Raw genomic sequence first — 18,498 nt, forward strand, 5'->3', positions numbered from 1 at the left:
TCAGAAAAAGTTGTTCAGACGTCGTGGGCTAATGCTGTTTCCGATGAGAAAAACCCATCTGTTTCCACCGAAAAACCATTCAGGGGTTCGTTTGCAACAGTTTGGCACCATTTTTGAGTGAATTCCAGAACGTCAGATTTTTGCTGAAATTGTGACCGCGCGGCTTATGGATTTTTTCAAAAAAAGTTGCTCAGACGTCGAGAGCTAATTCTGTTTCCGATGAGAAAAACACACCAGTTTCCACCGAAAAACCTTTCAATGGATCGTTTGCAACAGTTTGGCACCATTTTTGAGTGAATTCCAGAACGTCAGATTTTTGCTGAAATTGTGACCGCGCGGCTTAGGGATTTTTTCAAAAAAAGTTGTTCAGACGTCGAGGGCTAATTCTGTTTCCGATGAGAAAAACCCATCTGTTTCCACTGAAAAACCTTTCAGGGGTTCGTTTGCAACAGTTTGGCACCATTTTTGAGTGAATTCCAGAACGTCAGATTTTTGCTGAAATTGTGACCGCGCGGCTTAGGGATTTTTTCAAAAAAAGTTGCTCAGACGTCGAGAGCTAATTCTGTTTCCAATGAGAAAAGCACACCAGTTTCCACCGAAAAACCTTTCAATGGATCGTTTGCAACAGTTTGGCACTATTTTTGAGTGAATTCCAGAACGTCAGATTTTTGCTGAAATTGTGACCGCGCGGCTTAGGGATTTTTTCAGAAAAAGTTGTTCAGACGTCGAGGGCTAATTCTGTTTCCCATGATAAAAACCCATCTGTTTCCACCGAAAAACCTTTCAGGGGATTGTTTGCAACAGTTTGGCACCATTTTTGAGTGAATTCCAGAACGTCAGATTTTTGCTGAAATTGTGACCGCGCGGCTTAGGGATTTTTTCAAAAAAAGTTGCTCAGACGTCGAGGGCTAATTCTGTTATCGATGAGAAAAACCCATCTGTTTCCACTGAAAAACCTTTCAGGGGTTCGTTTGCAACAGTTTGGCACCATTTTTGAGTGAATTCCAGAACGTCAGATTTTTGCTGAAATTGTGACCGCGCGGCTTAGGGATTTTTTCAGAAAAAGTTCTTCAGACGTCGAGGGCTAATTCTGTTTCCGATGATAAAAACCCATCTTTTTCCACCGAAAAACCTTTCAGGGGATTGTTTGCAACAGTTTGGCACCATTTTTGAGTGAATTCCAGAACGTCAGATTTTTGCTGAAATTGTGACCGCGCGGCTTAGGGATTTTTTAAAAATAAGTTGCTCAGACGTCGAGAGCTAATTCTGTTTCCGATGAGAAAAACACACCAGTTTCCACCGAAAAACCTTTCAGGGGATCGTTTGCAACAGTTTGGCACCATTTTTGAGTGAATTCCAGAACGTCAGATTTTTGCTGAAATTGTGACCGCGCGGCTTAGGGATTATTTCAGAAAAAGTTGTTCAGACGTCAAGGGCTAATTCTGTTTCCCATGATAAAAACCCATCTTTTTCCACCGAAAAACCTTTCAGGGGATTGTTGGCAACAGTTTGGCACCATTTTTGAGTGAATTCCAGAACGTTAGATTTTTGCTGAAATTGTGACCGTGCGGCTTAGGGATTTTTTCAAAAAAAGTTGCTCAGACGTCGAGAGCTAATTCTGTTTCCGATGATAAAAACCCATCTTTTTCCACCGAAAAACCTTTCAATGGATCGTTTGCAACAGTTTGGCACCATTTTTGAGTGAATTCCAGAACGTCAGATTTTTGCTGAAATTGTGACCGCGCGGCTTAGGGATTTTTTCAAAAAAAGTTGTTCAGACGTCGAGGGCTAATTCTGTTTCCGATGAGAAAAACCCATCTGTTTCCACTGAAAAACCTTTCAGGGGTTCGTTTGCAACAGTTTGGCACCATTTTTGAGTGAATTCCAGAACGTCAGATTTTTGCTGAAATTGTGACCGCGCGGCTTAGGGATTTTTTCAAAAAAAGTTGCTCAGACGTCGAGAGCTAATTCTGTTTCCAATGAGAAAAGCACACCAGTTTCCACCGAAAAACCTTTCTGGGGATCATTTGCAACAGTTTGGCACCATTTTTGAGTGAATTCCAGAACGTCAGATTTTTGCTGAAATTGTGACCGCGCGGCTTAGGAATTTTTTCAGAAAAAGTTGTTCAGACGTCGAGTTCTAATTCTGTTTCCAATGAGAGAAACCCATCTGTTTCCACCGAAAAACCTTTCAGGGGATTGTTTGCAACAGTTTGGCACCATTTTTGAGTGAATTCCACAACGTCAGATTTTTGCTGAAATTTTGACCGCGCGGCTTAGGGATTTTTTCAGAAAAAGTTGTTCAGAGGTCGTGGGCTAATGCTGTTTCCGATGAGAAAAACCCATCTGTTTCCACCGAAAAACCATTCAGGGGTTCGTTTGCAACAGTTTGGAACCATTTATGAGTGAATTCCAGAACGTCAGATTTTTGCTGAAATTGTGACCGCGCGGCTTAGGGATTTTTTCAAAAAAAGTTGCTCAGACGTCGAGAGCTAATTCAGTTTCCGATGAGAAAAAGACACCAGTTTCCACCGAAAAACCTTTCAGGGGATCGTTTGCAACAGTTTGGCACCATTTTTGAGTGAATTCCAGAACGTCAGATTTTTGCTGAAATTGTGACCGCGCGGCTTAGGGATTTTTTCAAAAAAAGTTGCTCAGACGTCGAGAGCTAATTCTGTTTCCCATGATAAAAACCCATCTTTTTCCACCGAAAAACCTTTCAGGGGATTGTTGGCAACAGTTTGGCACCATTTTTGAGTGAATTCCAGAACGTCAGATTTTTGCTGAAATTGTGACCGCGCGGCTTAGGGAGTTTTTCAGAAAAAGTTGTTCAGACGTCGAGGGCTAATTCTGTTTCCGATGAGAAAAACCCATCTGTTTCCACTGAAAAACCTTTCAGGGCTTCGTTTGCAACAGTTTGGCACCATTTTTGAGTGAATTCCAGAATGTCAGATTTTTGCTGAAATTGTGACCGCGCGGCTTAGGGATTTTTTCAAAAAAAGTTGCTCAGACGTCGAGAGCTAATTCTGTTTCCGATGAGAAAAAGACACCAGTTTCCACCGAAAAACCTTTCAATGGATCGTTTGCAACAGTTTGGCACCATTTTTGAGTGAATTCCAGAACGTCAGATTTTTGCTGAAATTGTGACCGCGCGGCTTAGGGATTTTTTCAGAAAAAGTTGTTCAGACGTCGAGGGCTAATTCTGTTTCCCATGATAAAAACCCATCTTTTTCCACCGAAAAACCTTTCAGGGGATTGTTTGCAACAGTTTGGCACCATTTTTGAGTGAATTCTAGAACGTCAGATTTTTGCTGAAATTGTGACCGCGCGGCTTAGGGATTTTTTAAAAAAAAGTTGCTCAGACGTCGAGAGCTAATTGTGTTTCCGATGAGAAAAACACACCAGTTTCCACCGAAAAACCTTTCAGGGGATCGTTTGCAACAGTTTGGCACCATTTTTGAGTGAATTCCAGAACGTCAGATTTTTGCTGAAATTGTGACTGCGCGGCTTAGGGATTTTTTCAAAAAAAGTTGCTCAGACGTCGAGAGCTAATTCTGTTTCCAATGAGAAAAGCACACCAGTTTCCACCGAAAATCCTTTCTGGGGATCATTTGCAACAGTTTGGCACCATTTTTGAGTGAATTCCAGAACGTCAGATTTTTGCTGAAATTGTGACCGCGCGGCTTAGGAATTTTTTCAGAAAAAGTTGTTCAGACGTCGAGTTCTAATTCTGTTTCCAATGAGAGAAACCCATCTGTTTCCACCGAAAAACCTTTCAGGGGATTGTTTGCAACAGTTTGGCACCATTTTTGAGTGAATTCCACAACGTCAGATTTTTGCTGAAATTTTGACCGCGCGGCTTAGGGATTTTTTCAGAAAAAGTTGTTCAGACGTCGTGGGCTAATGCTGTTTCCGATGAGAAAAACCCATCTGTTTCCACCGAAAAACCATTCAGGGGTTCGTTTGCAACAGTTTGGCACCATTTTTGAGTGAATTCCAGAACGTCAGATTTTTGCTGAAATTGTGACCGCGCGGCTTATGGATTTTTTCAAAAAAAGTTGCTCAGACGTCGAGAGCTAATTCTGTTTCCGATGAGAAAAACACACCAGTTTCCACCGAAAAACCTTTCAATGGATCGTTTGCAACAGTTTGGCACCATTTTTGAGTGAATTCCAGAACGTCAGATTTTTGCTGAAATTGTGACCGCGCGGCTTAGGGATTTTTTCAAAAAAAGTTGTTCAGACGTCGAGGGCTAATTCTGTTTCCGATGAGAAAAACCCATCTGTTTCCACTGAAAAACCTTTCAGGGGTTCGTTTGCAACAGTTTGGCACCATTTTTGAGTGAATTCCAGAACGTCAGATTTTTGCTGAAATTGTGACCGCGCGGCTTAGGGATTTTTTCAAAAAAAGTTGCTCAGACGTCGAGAGCTAATTCTGTTTCCAATGAGAAAAGCACACCAGTTTCCACCGAAAAACCTTTCAATGGATCGTTTGCAACAGTTTGGAACTATTTTTGAGTGAATTCCAGAACGTCAGATTTTTGCTGAAATTGTGACCGCGCGGCTTAGGGATTTTTTCAGAAAAAGTTGTTCAGACGTCGAGGGCTAATTCTGTTTCCGATGAGAAAAACCCATCTGTTTCCACTGAAAAACCTTTCAGGGGTTCGTTTGCAACAGTTTGGCACCATTTTTGAGTGAATTCCAGAACGTCAGATTTTTGCTGAAATTGTGACCGCGCGGCTTAGGGATTTTTTCAAAAAAAGTTGCTCAGACGTCGAGAGCTAATTCTGTTTCCAATGAGAAAAGCACACCAGTTTCCACCGAAAAACCTTTCAATGGATCGTTTGCAACAGTTTGGAACTATTTTTGAGTGAATTCCAGAACGTCAGATTTTTGCTGAAATTGTGACCGCGCGGCTTAGGGATTTTTTCAGAAAAAGTTGTTCAGACGTCGAGGGCTAATTCTGTTTCCCATGATAAAAACCCATCTGTTTCCACCGAAAAACCTTTCAGGGGATTGTTTGCAACAGTTTGGCACCATTTTTGAGTGAATTCCAGAACGTCAGATTTTTGCTGAAATTGTGACCGCGCGGCTTAGGGATTTTTTCAAAAAAAGTTGCTCAGACGTCGAGGGCTAATTCTGTTATCGATGAGAAAAACCCATCTGTTTCCACTGAAAAACCTTTCAGGGGTTCGTTTGCAACAGTTTGGCACCATTTTTGAGTGAATTCCAGAACGTCAGATTTTTGCTGAAATTGTGACCGCGCGGCTTAGGGATTTTTTCAGAAAAAGTTGTTCAGACGTCGAGGGCTAATTCTGTTTCCGATGATAAAAACCCATCTTTTTCCACCGAAAAACCTTTCAGGGGATTGTTTGCAACAGTTTGGCACCATTTTTGAGTGAATTCCAGAACGTCAGATTTTTGCTGAAATTGTGACCGCGCGGCTTAGGGATTTTTTAAAAATAAGTTGCTCAGACGTCGAGAGCTAATTCTGTTTCCGATGAGAAAAACACACCAGTTACCACCGAAAAACCTTTCAGGGGATCGTTTGCAACAGTTTGGCACCATTTTTGAGTGAATTCCAGAACGTCAGATTTTTGCTGAAATTGTGACCGCGCGGCTTAGGGATTATTTCAGAAAAAGTTGTTCAGACGTCAAGGGCTAATTCTGTTTCCCATGATAAAAACCCATCTTTTTCCACCGAAAAACCTTTCAGGGGATTGTTGGCAACAGTTTGGCACCATTTTTGAGTGAATTCCAGAACGTCAGATTTTTGCTGAAATTGTGACCGTGCGGCTTAGGGATTTTTTCAAAAAAAGTTGCTCAGACGTCGAGAGCTAATTCTGTTTCCGATGAGAAAAACACACCAGTTTCCACCGAAAAACCTTTCAATGGATCGTTTGCAACAGTTTGGCACCATTTTTGAGTGAATTCCAGAACGTCAGATTTTTGCTGAAATTGTGACCGCGCGGCTTAGGGATTTTTTCAAAAAAAGTTGTTCAGACGTCGAGGGCTAATTCTGTTTCCGATGAGAAAAACCCATCTGTTTCCACTGAAAAACCTTTCAGGGGTTCGTTTGCAACAGTTTGGCACCATTTTTGAGTGAATTCCAGAACGTCAGATTTTTGCTGAAATTGTGACCGCGCGGCTTAGGGATTTTTTCAAAAAAAGTTGCTCAGACGTCGAGAGCTAATTCTGTTTCCAATGAGAAAAGCACACCAGTTTCCACCGAAAAACCTTTCTGGGGATCATTTGCAACAGTTTGGCACCATTTTTGAGTGAATTCCAGAACGTCAGATTTTTGCTGAAATTGTGACCGCGCGGCTTAGGAATTTTTTCAGAAAAAGTTGTTCAGACGTCGAGTTCTAATTCTGTTTCCAATGAGAGAAACCCATCTGTTTCCACCGAAAAACCTTTCAGGGGATTGTTTGCAACAGTTTGGCACCATTTTTGAGTGAATTCCACAACGTCAGATTTTTGCTGAAATTTTGACCGCGCGGCTTAGGGATTTTTTCAGAAAAAGTTGTTCAGAGGTCGTGGGCTAATGCTGTTTCCGATGAGAAAAACCCATCTGTTTCCACCGAAAAACCATTCAGGGGTTCGTTTGCAACAGTTTGGAACCATTTATGAGTGAATTCCAGAACGTCAGATTTTTGCTGAAATTGTGACCGCGCGGCTTAGGGATTTTTTCAGAAAAAGTTGTTCAGACGTCGAGGGCTAATTCTGTTTCCCATGATAAAAACCCATCTTTTTCCACCGAAAAACCTTTCAGGGGATTGTTGGCAACAGTTTGGCACCATTTTTGAGTGAATTCCAGAACGTCAGATTTTTGCTGAAATTGTGACCGCGCGGCTTAGGGATTTTTTCAAAAAAAGTTGCTCAGACGTCGAGAGCTAATTCTGTTTCCAATGAGAAAAGCACACCAGTTTCCACCGAAAATCCTTTCTGGGGATCATTTGCAACAGTTTGGCACCATTTTTGAGTGAATTCCAGAACGTCAGATTTTTGCTGAAATTGTGACCGCGCGGCTTAGGAATTTTTTCAGAAAAAGTTGTTCAGACGTCGAGTTCTAATTCTGTTTCCAATGAGAGAAACCCATCTGTTTCCACCGAAAAACCTTTCAGGGGATTGTTTGCAACAGTTTGGCACCATTTTTGAGTGAATTCCACAACGTCAGATTTTTGCTGAAATTTTGACCGCGCGGCTTAGGGATTTTTTCAGAAAAAGTTGTTCAGACGTCGTGGGCTAATGCTGTTTCCGATGAGAAAAACCCATCTGTTTCCACCGAAAAACCATTCAGGGGTTCGTTTGCAACAGTTTGGCACCATTTTTGAGTGAATTCCAGAACGTCAGATTTTTGCTGAAATTGTGACCGCGCGGCTTATGGATTTTTTCAAAAAAAGTTGCTCAGACGTCGAGAGCTAATTCTGTTTCCGATGAGAAAAACACACCAGTTTCCACCGAAAAACCTTTCAATGGATCGTTTGCAACAGTTTGGCACCATTTTTGAGTGAATTCCAGAACGTCAGATTTTTGCTGAAATTGTGACCGCGCGGCTTAGGGATTTTTTCAAAAAAAGTTGTTCAGACGTCGAGGGCTAATTCTGTTTCCGATGAGAAAAACCCATCTGTTTCCACTGAAAAACCTTTCAGGGGTTCGTTTGCAACAGTTTGGCACCATTTTTGAGTGAATTCCAGAACGTCAGATTTTTGCTGAAATTGTGACCGCGCGGCTTAGGGATTTTTTCAAAAAAAGTTGCTCAGACGTCGAGAGCTAATTCTGTTTCCAATGAGAAAAGCACACCAGTTTCCACCGAAAAACCTTTCAATGGATCGTTTGCAACAGTTTGGAACTATTTTTGAGTGAATTCCAGAACGTCAGATTTTTGCTGAAATTGTGACCGCGCGGCTTAGGGATTTTTTCAGAAAAAGTTGTTCAGACGTCGAGGGCTAATTCTGTTTCCGATGAGAAAAACCCATCTGTTTCCACTGAAAAACCTTTCAGGGGTTCGTTTGCAACAGTTTGGCACCATTTTTGAGTGAATTCCAGAACGTCAGATTTTTGCTGAAATTGTGACCGCGCGGCTTAGGGATTTTTTCAAAAAAAGTTGCTCAGACGTCGAGAGCTAATTCTGTTTCCAATGAGAAAAGCACACCAGTTTCCACCGAAAAACCTTTCAATGGATCGTTTGCAACAGTTTGGAACTATTTTTGAGTGAATTCCAGAACGTCAGATTTTTGCTGAAATTGTGACCGCGCGGCTTAGGGATTTTTTCAGAAAAAGTTGTTCAGACGTCGAGGGCTAATTCTGTTTCCCATGATAAAAACCCATCTGTTTCCACCGAAAAACCTTTCAGGGGATTGTTTGCAACAGTTTGGCACCATTTTTGAGTGAATTCCAGAACGTCAGATTTTTGCTGAAATTGTGACCGCGCGGCTTAGGGATTTTTTCAAAAAAAGTTGCTCAGACGTCGAGGGCTAATTCTGTTATCGATGAGAAAAACCCATCTGTTTCCACTGAAAAACCTTTCAGGGGTTCGTTTGCAACAGTTTGGCACCATTTTTGAGTGAATTCCAGAACGTCAGATTTTTGCTGAAATTGTGACCGCGCGGCTTAGGGATTTTTTCAGAAAAAGTTGTTCAGACGTCGAGGGCTAATTCTGTTTCCGATGATAAAAACCCATCTTTTTCCACCGAAAAACCTTTCAGGGGATTGTTTGCAACAGTTTGGCACCATTTTTGAGTGAATTCCAGAACGTCAGATTTTTGCTGAAATTGTGACCGCGCGGCTTAGGGATTTTTTAAAAATAAGTTGCTCAGACGTCGAGAGCTAATTCTGTTTCCGATGAGAAAAACACACCAGTTACCACCGAAAAACCTTTCAGGGGATCGTTTGCAACAGTTTGGCACCATTTTTGAGTGAATTCCAGAACGTCAGATTTTTGCTGAAATTGTGACCGCGCGGCTTAGGGATTATTTCAGAAAAAGTTGTTCAGACGTCAAGGGCTAATTCTGTTTCCCATGATAAAAACCCATCTTTTTCCACCGAAAAACCTTTCAGGGGATTGTTGGCAACAGTTTGGCACCATTTTTGAGTGAATTCCAGAACGTCAGATTTTTGCTGAAATTGTGACCGTGCGGCTTAGGGATTTTTTCAAAAAAAGTTGCTCAGACGTCGAGAGCTAATTCTGTTTCCGATGAGAAAAACACACCAGTTTCCACCGAAAAACCTTTCAATGGATCGTTTGCAACAGTTTGGCACCATTTTTGAGTGAATTCCAGAACGTCAGATTTTTGCTGAAATTGTGACCGCGCGGCTTAGGGATTTTTTCAAAAAAAGTTGTTCAGACGTCGAGGGCTAATTCTGTTTCCGATGAGAAAAACCCATCTGTTTCCACTGAAAAACCTTTCAGGGGTTCGTTTGCAACAGTTTGGCACCATTTTTGAGTGAATTCCAGAACGTCAGATTTTTGCTGAAATTGTGACCGCGCGGCTTAGGGATTTTTTCAAAAAAAGTTGCTCAGACGTCGAGAGCTAATTCTGTTTCCAATGAGAAAAGCACACCAGTTTCCACCGAAAAACCTTTCTGGGGATCATTTGCAACAGTTTGGCACCATTTTTGAGTGAATTCCAGAACGTCAGATTTTTGCTGAAATTGTGACCGCGCGGCTTAGGAATTTTTTCAGAAAAAGTTGTTCAGACGTCGAGTTCTAATTCTGTTTCCAATGAGAGAAACCCATCTGTTTCCACCGAAAAACCTTTCAGGGGATTGTTTGCAACAGTTTGGCACCATTTTTGAGTGAATTCCACAACGTCAGATTTTTGCTGAAATTTTGACCGCGCGGCTTAGGGATTTTTTCAGAAAAAGTTGTTCAGAGGTCGTGGGCTAATGCTGTTTCCGATGAGAAAAACCCATCTGTTTCCACCGAAAAACCATTCAGGGGTTCGTTTGCAACAGTTTGGAACCATTTATGAGTGAATTCCAGAACGTCAGATTTTTGCTGAAATTGTGACCGCGCGGCTTAGGGATTTTTTCAGAAAAAGTTGTTCAGACGTCGAGGGCTAATTCTGTTTCCCATGATAAAAACCCATCTTTTTCCACCGAAAAACCTTTCAGGGGATTGTTGGCAACAGTTTGGCACCATTTTTGAGTGAATTCCAGAACGTCAGATTTTTGCTGAAATTGTGACCGCGCGGCTTAGGGATTTTTTCAAAAAAAGTTGCTCAGACGTCGAGAGCTAATTCAGTTTCCGATGAGAAAAAGACACCAGTTTCCACCGAAAAACCTTTCAGGGGATCGTTTGCAACAGTTTGGCACCATTTTTGAGTGAATTCCAGAACGTCAGATTTTTGCTGAAATTGTGACCGCGCGGCTTAGGGATTTTTTCAAAAAAAGTTGCTCAGACGTCGAGAGCTAATTCTGTTTCCCATGATAAAAACCCATCTTTTTCCACCGAAAAACCTTTCAGGGGATTGTTGGCAACAGTTTGGCACCATTTTTGAGTGAATTCCAGAACGTCAGATTTTTGCTGAAATTGTGACCGCGCGGCTTAGGGATTTTTTCAAAAAAAGTTGCTCAGACGTCGAGAGCTAATTCAGTTTCCGATGAGAAAAAGACACCAGTTTCCACCGAAAAACCTTTCAATGTATCGTTTGCAACAGTTTGGCACCATTTTTGAGTGAATTCCAGAACGTCAGATTTTTGCTGAAATTGTGACCGCGCGGCTTAGGGATTTTTTCAAAAAAAGTTGTTCAGACGTCGAGGGCTAATTCTGTTTCCGATGAGAAAAACCCATCTGTTTCCACTGAAAAACCTTTCAGGGGTTCGTTTGCAACAGTTTGGCACCATTTTTGAGTGAATTCCAGAACGTCAGATTTTTGCTGAAATTGTGACCGCGCGGCTTAGGGATTTTTTCAAAAAAAGTTGCTCAGACGTCGAGAGCTAATTCTGTTTCCAATGAGAAAAGCACACCAGTTTCCACCGAAAAACCTTTCTGGGGATCATTTGCAACAGTTTGGCACCATTTTTGAGTGAATTCCAGAACGTCAGATTTTTGCTGAAATTGTGACCGCGCGGCTTAGGAATTTTTTCAGAAAAAGTTGTTCAGACGTCGAGTTCTAATTCTGTTTCCAATGAGAGAAACCCATCTGTTTCCACCGAAAAACCTTTCAGGGGATTGTTTGCAACAGTTTGGCACCATTTTTGAGTGAATTCCACAACGTCAGATTTTTGCTGAAATTTTGACCGCGCGGCTTAGGGATTTTTTCAGAAAAAGTTGTTCAGAGGTCGTGGGCTAATGCTGTTTCCGATGAGAAAAACCCATCTGTTTCCACTGAAAAACCATTCAGGGGTTCGTTTGCAACAGTTTGGAACCATTTATGAGTGAATTCCAGAACGTCAGATTTTTGCTGAAATTGTGACCGCGTGGCTTAGGGATTTTTTCAGAAAAAGTTGTTCAGACGTCGAGGGCTAATTCTGTTTCCCATGATAAAAACCCATCTTTTTCCACCGAAAAACCTTTCAGGGGATTGTTGGCAACAGTTTGGCACCATTTTTGAGTGAATTCCAGAACGTCAGATTTTTGCTGAAATTCTGACCGCGCGGCTTAGGGATTTTTTCAAAAAAAGTTGCTCAGACGTCGAGAGCTAATTCAGTTTCCGATGAGAAAAAGACACCAGTTTCCACCGAAAAACCTTTCAGGGGATCGTTTGCAACAGTTTGGCACCATTTTTGAGTGAATTCCAGAACGTCAGATTTTTGCTGAAATTGTGACCGCGCGGCTTAGGGATTTTTTCAAAAAAAGTTGCTCAGACGTCGAGAGCTAATTCTGTTTCCCATGATAAAAACCCATCTTTTTCCACCGAAAAACCTTTCAGGGGATTGTTGGCAACAGTTTGGCACCATTTTTGAGTGAATTCCAGAACGTCAGATTTTTGCTGAAATTGTGACCGCGCGGCTTAGGGATTTTTTCAAAAAAAGTTGGTCAGACGTCGAGAGCTAATTCAGTTTCCGATGAGAAAAAGACACCAGTTTCCACCGAAAAACCTTTCAGGGGATCGTTTGCAACAGTTTGGCACCATTTTTGAGTGAATTCCAGAACGTCAGATTTTTGCTGAAATTGTGACCGCGCGGCTTAGGGATTTTTTCAAAAAAAGTTGTTCAGTCGTCGAGGGCTAATTCTGTTTCCGATGAGAAAAACCCATCTTTTTCCACCGAAAAACCTTTCAGGGGATTGTTTGCAACAGTTTGGCACCATTTTTGAGTGAATTCCAGAACGTCAGATTTTTGCTGAAATTGTGACCGCGCGGCTTAGGGATTTTTTCAAAAAAAGTTGCTCAGACGTCGAGAGCTAATTCTGTTTCCGATGAGAAAAACACACCAGTTTCCACTGAAAAACGTTTCAGGGGTTCGTTTGCAACAGTTTGGCACCATTTTTGAGTGAATTCCAGAACGTCAGATTTTTGCTGAAATTGTGACCGCGCGGCTTAGGGATTTTTTCAGAAAAAGTTGTTCAGACGTCGAGGGCTAATTCTGTTTCCCATGATAAAAACCCATCTTTTTCCACCGAAAAACCTTTCAGGGGATTGTTTGCAACAGTTTGGCACCATTTTTGAGTGAATTCCACAACGTCAGATTTTTGCTGAAATTGTGACCGCGCGGCTTAGGGATTTTTTCAGATAAAGTTGTTCAGACGTCGTGGGCTAATGCTGTTTCCGATGAGAAAAACCCATCTGTTTCCACCGAAAAACCATTCAGGGGTTCGTTTGCAACAGTTTGGAACCATTTATGAGTGAATTCCAGAACGTCAGATTTTTGCTGAAATTGTAACCGCGCGGCTTAGGGATTTTTTCAGAAAAAGTTGTTCAGACGTCGAGGGCTAATTCTGTTTCCCATGATAAAAACCCATCTTTTTCCACCGAAAAACCTTTCAGGGGATTGTTGGCAACAGTTTGGCACCATTTTTGAGTGAATTCCAGAACGTCAGATTTTTGCTGAAATTGTGACCGCGCGGCTTAGGGATTTTTTCAAAAAAAGTTGCTCAGACGTCGAGAGCTAATTCTGTTTCCGATGAGAAAAACACACCAGTTTCCACCGAAAAACCTTTCAATGGATCGTTTGCAACAGTTTGGCACCATTTTTGAGTGAATTCCAGAACGTCAGATTTTTGCTGAAATTGTGACCGCGCGGCTTAGGGATTTTTTCAGAAAAAGTTGTTCAGACGTCGAGGGCTAATTCTGTTTCCCATGATAAAAACCCATCTTTTTCCACCGAAAAACCTTTCAGGGGATTGTTTGCAACAGTTTGGCACCATTTTTGAGTGAATTCCAGAACGTCAGATTTTTGCTGAAATTGTGACCGCGCGGCTTAGGGATTTTTTAAAAAAAAGTTGCTCAGACGTCGAGAGCTAATTGTGTTTCCGATGAGAAAAACACACCAGTTTCCACCGAAAAACCTTTCAGGGGATCGTTTGCAACAGTTTGGCACCATTTTTGAGTGAATTCCAGAACGTCAGATTTTTGCTGAAATTGTGACTGCGCGGCTTAGGGATTTTTTCAAAAAAAGTTGCTCAGACGTCGAGAGCTAATTCTGTTTCCAATGAGAAAAGCACACCAGTTTCCACCGAAAAACCTTTCTGGGGATCATTTGCAACAGTTTGGCACCATTTTTGAGTGAATTCCAGAACGTCAGATTTTTGCTGAAATTGTGACCGCGCGGCTTAGGGATTTTTTCAGAAAAAGTTGTTCAGAGGTCGAGGGCTAATTCTGTTTCCCATGATAAAAACCCATCTTTTTCCACCGAAAAACCTTTCAGGGGATTGTTTGCAACAGTTTGGCACCATTTTTGAATGAATTCCAGAACGTCAGATTTTTGCTGAAATTGTGACCGCGCGGCTTAGGGATTTTTTAAAAAAAAGTTGCTCAGACGTCGAGAGCTAATTGTGTTTCCGATGAGAAAAACACACCAGTTTCCACCGAAAAACCATTCAGGGGTTCGTTTGCAACAGTTTGGCACCATTTTTGAGTGAATTCCAGAACGTCAGATTTTTGCTGAAATTGTGACCGCGCGGCTTAGGGATTTTTTCAAAAAAAGTTGCTCAGACGTCGAGAGCTAATTCTGTTTCCGATGAGAAAAACACACCAGTTTCCACCGAAAAACCTTTCAATGGATCGTTTGCAACAGTTTGGCACCATTTTTGAGTGAATTCCAGAACGTCAGATTTTTGCTGAAATTGTGACCGCGCGGCTTAGGGATTTTTTCGAAAAAAGTTGCTCAGACGTCGAGAGCTAATTCTGTTTCCGATGAGAAAACCACACCAGTTTCCACTGAAAAACCTTTCAGGGGTTCGTTTGCAACAGTTTGGCACCATTTTTGAGTGAATTCCGGAACGTCAGATTGTTGCTGAAATTGTGACCGCGCGGCTTAGGAATTTTTTCAGAAAAAGTTGTTCAGACGTCGAGTTCTAATTCTGTTTCCAATGAGAGAAACCCATCTGTTTCCACCGAAAAACCTTTCAGGGGATTGTTTGCAACAGTTTGGCACCATTTTTGAGTGAATTCCAGAACGTCAGATTTTTGCTGAAATTGTGACCGCGCGGCTTAGGGATTTTTTCAGAAAAAGTTGTTCAGACGTCGAGGGCCAATTCTGTTTCCGATGAGAAAAACCCATCTGTTTCCACCGAAAAACCTTTCAGGGGTTCGTTTGCAACAGTTTGGCACCATTTTTGAGTGAATTCCAGAACGTCAGATTTTTGCTGAAATTGTGACCGCGCGGCTTAGGGATTTTTTCAAAAAAAGTTGCTCAGACGTCGAGAGCTAATTCTGTTTCCAATGAGAAAAGCACACCAGTTTCCACCGAAAAACCTTTCAGGGGATCGTTTGCAACAGTTTGGCACCATTTTGGAGTGAATTCCAGAACGTCAGATTTCTGCTGAAATTGTGACCGCGCGGCTTAGGGATTTTTTCAAAAAAATATTTCTCCGCAATTTCAGACGTCGAGGGCTAATTCTGTTTCCGATGATAAAAATCCATCCGTTTCCACCGAAAAACCTTTCAGGGGTTCGTTTGCAGCAGTTTGGCACCATTTTTGAGTGAATTCCAGAACGTCAGATTTTTGCTGAAATTGTGACCGCGCGGCTTAGGGATTTTTTCAGAAAAAGTTGTTCAAACGTCGAGGGCTAATTCTGTTTCCCATGATAAAAACCCATCTGTTTTCACCGAAAAACCTTTCAGGGGATTGTTTGCAACAGTTTGGCACCATTTTGGAGTGAATTCCAGAACGTCAGATTTCTGCTGAAATTGTGACCGCGCGGCTTAGGGATTTTTTCAAAAAAATATTTCTCCGCAATTTCAGACGTCGAGGGCTAATTCTGTTTCCGATGATAAAAATCCATCCGTTTCCACCGAAAAACCTTTCAGGGGATTGTTTGCAACAGTTTGGCACCATTTTTGAGTGAATTCCAGAACGTCAGATTTTTGCTGAAATTGTGACCGCGCGGCTTAGGGATTTTTTCAAAAAAAGTTGCTCAGACGTCGAGAGCTAATTCTGTTTCCAATGAGAAAAGCACACCAGTTTCCACCGAAAAACCTTTCAGGGGATTGTTTGCAACAGTTTGGCACCATTTTTGAGTGAATTCCAGAACGTCAGATTTTTGCTGAAATTGTGACCGCGCGGCTTAGGGATTTTTTCAAAAAAAGTTGCTCAGACGTCGAGAGCTAATTCTGTTTCCGATGAGAAAAACACACCAGTTTGCCACCGAAAAACCTTTCAGGGGATGGTTTGCAACAGTTTGGCACCATTTTTGAGTGAATTCCAGAACGTCAGATTTTTGCTGAAATTGTGACCGCGCGGCTTAGGAATTTTTTCAGAAAAAGTTGTTCAGACGTCGAGTTCTAATTCTGTTTCCAATGAGAGAAACCCATCTGTTTCCACCGAAAAACCTTTCAGGGGATTGTTTGCAACAGTTTGGCACCATTTTTGAGTGAATTCCAGAACGTCAGATTTTTGCTGAAATTGTGACCGCGCGGCTTAGGGATTTTTTCAGAAAAAGTTGTTCAGACGTCGAGGGCCAATTCTGTTTCCGATGAGAAAAACCCATCTGTTTCCACCGAAAAACCTTTCAGGGGTTCGTTTGCAACAGTTTGGCACCATTTTTGAGTGAATTCCAGAACGTCAGATTTTTGCTGAAATTGTGACCGCGCGGCTTAGGGATTTTTTCAAAAAAAGTTGCTCAGACGTCGAGAGCTAATTCTGTTTCCAATGAGAAAAGCACACCAGTTTCCACCGAAAAACCTTTCAGGGGATCGTTTGCAACAGTTTGGCACCATTTTGGAGTGAATTCCAGAACGTCAGATTTCTGCTGAAATTGTGACCGCGCGGCTTAGGGATTTTTTCAAAAAAATATTTCTCCGCAATTTCAGACGTCGAGGGCTAATTCTGTTTCCGATGATAAAAATCCATCCGTTTCCACCGAAAAACCTTTCAGGGGTTCGTTTGCAGCAGTTTGGCACCATTTTTGAGTGAATTCCAGAACGTCAGATTTTTGCTGAAATTGTGACCGCGCGGCTTAGGGATTTTTTCAGAAAAAGTTGTTCAAACGTCGAGGGCTAATTCTGTTTCCCATGATAAAAACCCATCTGTTTTCACCGAAAAACCTTTCAGGGGATTGTTTGCAACAGTTTGGCACCATTTTGGAGTGAATTCCAGAACGTCAGATTTCTGCTGAAATTGTGACCGCGCGGCTTAGGGATTTTTTCAAAAAAATATTTCTCCGCAATTTCAGACGTCGAGGGCTAATTCTGTTTCCGATGATAAAAATCCATCCGTTTCCACCGAAAAACCTTTCAGGGGATTGTTTGCAACAGTTTGGCACCATTTTTGAGTGAATTCCAGAACGTCAGATTTTTGCTGAAATTGTGACCGCGCGGCTTAGGGATTTTTTCAAAAAAAGTTGCTCAGACGTCGAGAGCTAATTCTGTTTCCAATGAGAAAAGCACACCAGTTTCCACCGAAAAACCTTTCAGGGGATTGTTTGCAACAGTTTGGCACCATTTTTGAGTGAATTCCAGAACGTCAGATTTTTGTTGAAATTGTGACCGCGCGGCTTAGGGATTTTTTCAAAAAAAGTTGCTCAGACGTCGAGAGCTAATTCTGTTTCCGATGAGAAAAACACACCAGTTTGCCACCGAAAAACCTTTCAGGGGATGGTTTGCAACAGTTTGGCACCATTTTTGAGTGAATTCCAGAACGTCAGATTTTTGCTGAAATTGTGACCGCGCGGCTTAGGAATTTTTTCAGAAAAAGTTGTTCAGACGTCGAGTTCTAATTCTGTTTCCAATGAGAGAAACCCATCTGTTTCCACCGAAAAACCTTTCAGGGGATTGTTTGCAACAGTTTGGCACCATTTTTGAGTGAATTCCAGAACGTCAGATTTTTGCTGAAATTGTGACCGCGCGGCTTAGGGATTTTTTCAGAAAAAGTTGTTCAGACGTCGAGGGCCAATTCTGTTTCCGATGAGAAAAACCCATCTGTTTCCACCGAAAAACCTTTCAGGGGTTCGTTTGCAACAGTTTGGCACCATTTTTGAGTGAATTCCAGAACGTCAGATTTTTGCTGAAATTGTGACCGCGCGGCTTAGGGATTTTTTCAAAAAAAGTTGCTCAGACGTCGAGAGCTAATTCTGTTTCCAATGAGAAAAGCACACCAGTTTCCACCGAAAAACCTTTCAGGGGATCGTTTGCAACAGTTTGGCACCATTTTGGAGTGAATTCCAGAACGTCAGATTTCTGCTGAAATTGTGACCGCGCGGCTTAGGGATTTTTTCAAAAAAATATTTCTCCGCAATTTCAGACGTCGAGGGCTAATTCTGTTTCCGATGATAAAAATCCATCCGTTTCCACCGAAAAACCTTTCAGGGGTTCGTTTGCAGCAGTTTGGCACCATTTTTGAGTGAATTCCAGAACGTCAGATTTTTGCTGAAATTGTGACCGCGCGGCTTAGGGATTTTTTCAGAAAAAGTTGTTCAAACGTCGAGGGCTAATTCTGTTTCCCATGATAAAAACCCATCTGTTTTCACCGAAAAACCTTTCAGGGGATTGTTTGCAACAGTTTGGCACCATTTTGGAGTGAATTCCAGAACGTCAGATTTCTGCTGAAATTGTGACCGCGCGGCTTAGGGATTTTTTCAAAAAAATATTTCTCCGCAATTTCAGACGTCGAGGGCTAATTCTGTTTCCGATGATAAAAATCCATCCGTTTCCACCGAAAAACCTTTCAGGGGATTGTTTGCAACAGTTTGGCACCATTTTTGAGTGAATTCCAGAACGTCAGATTTTTGCTGAAATTGTGACCGCGCGGCTTAGGGATTTTTTCAAAAAAAGTTGCTCAGACGTCGAGAGCTAATTCTGTTTCCAATGAGAAAAGCACACCAGTTTCCACCGAAAAACCTTTCAGGGGATTGTTTGCAACAGTTTGGCACCATTTTTGAGTGAATTCCAGAACG

This window comes from Podarcis pityusensis, assembly GCF_964106645.2.
Source record: "Podarcis pityusensis genome assembly, chromosome: 1".
Lineage (NCBI taxonomy): Eukaryota > Metazoa > Chordata > Lepidosauria > Squamata > Lacertidae > Podarcis > Podarcis pityusensis.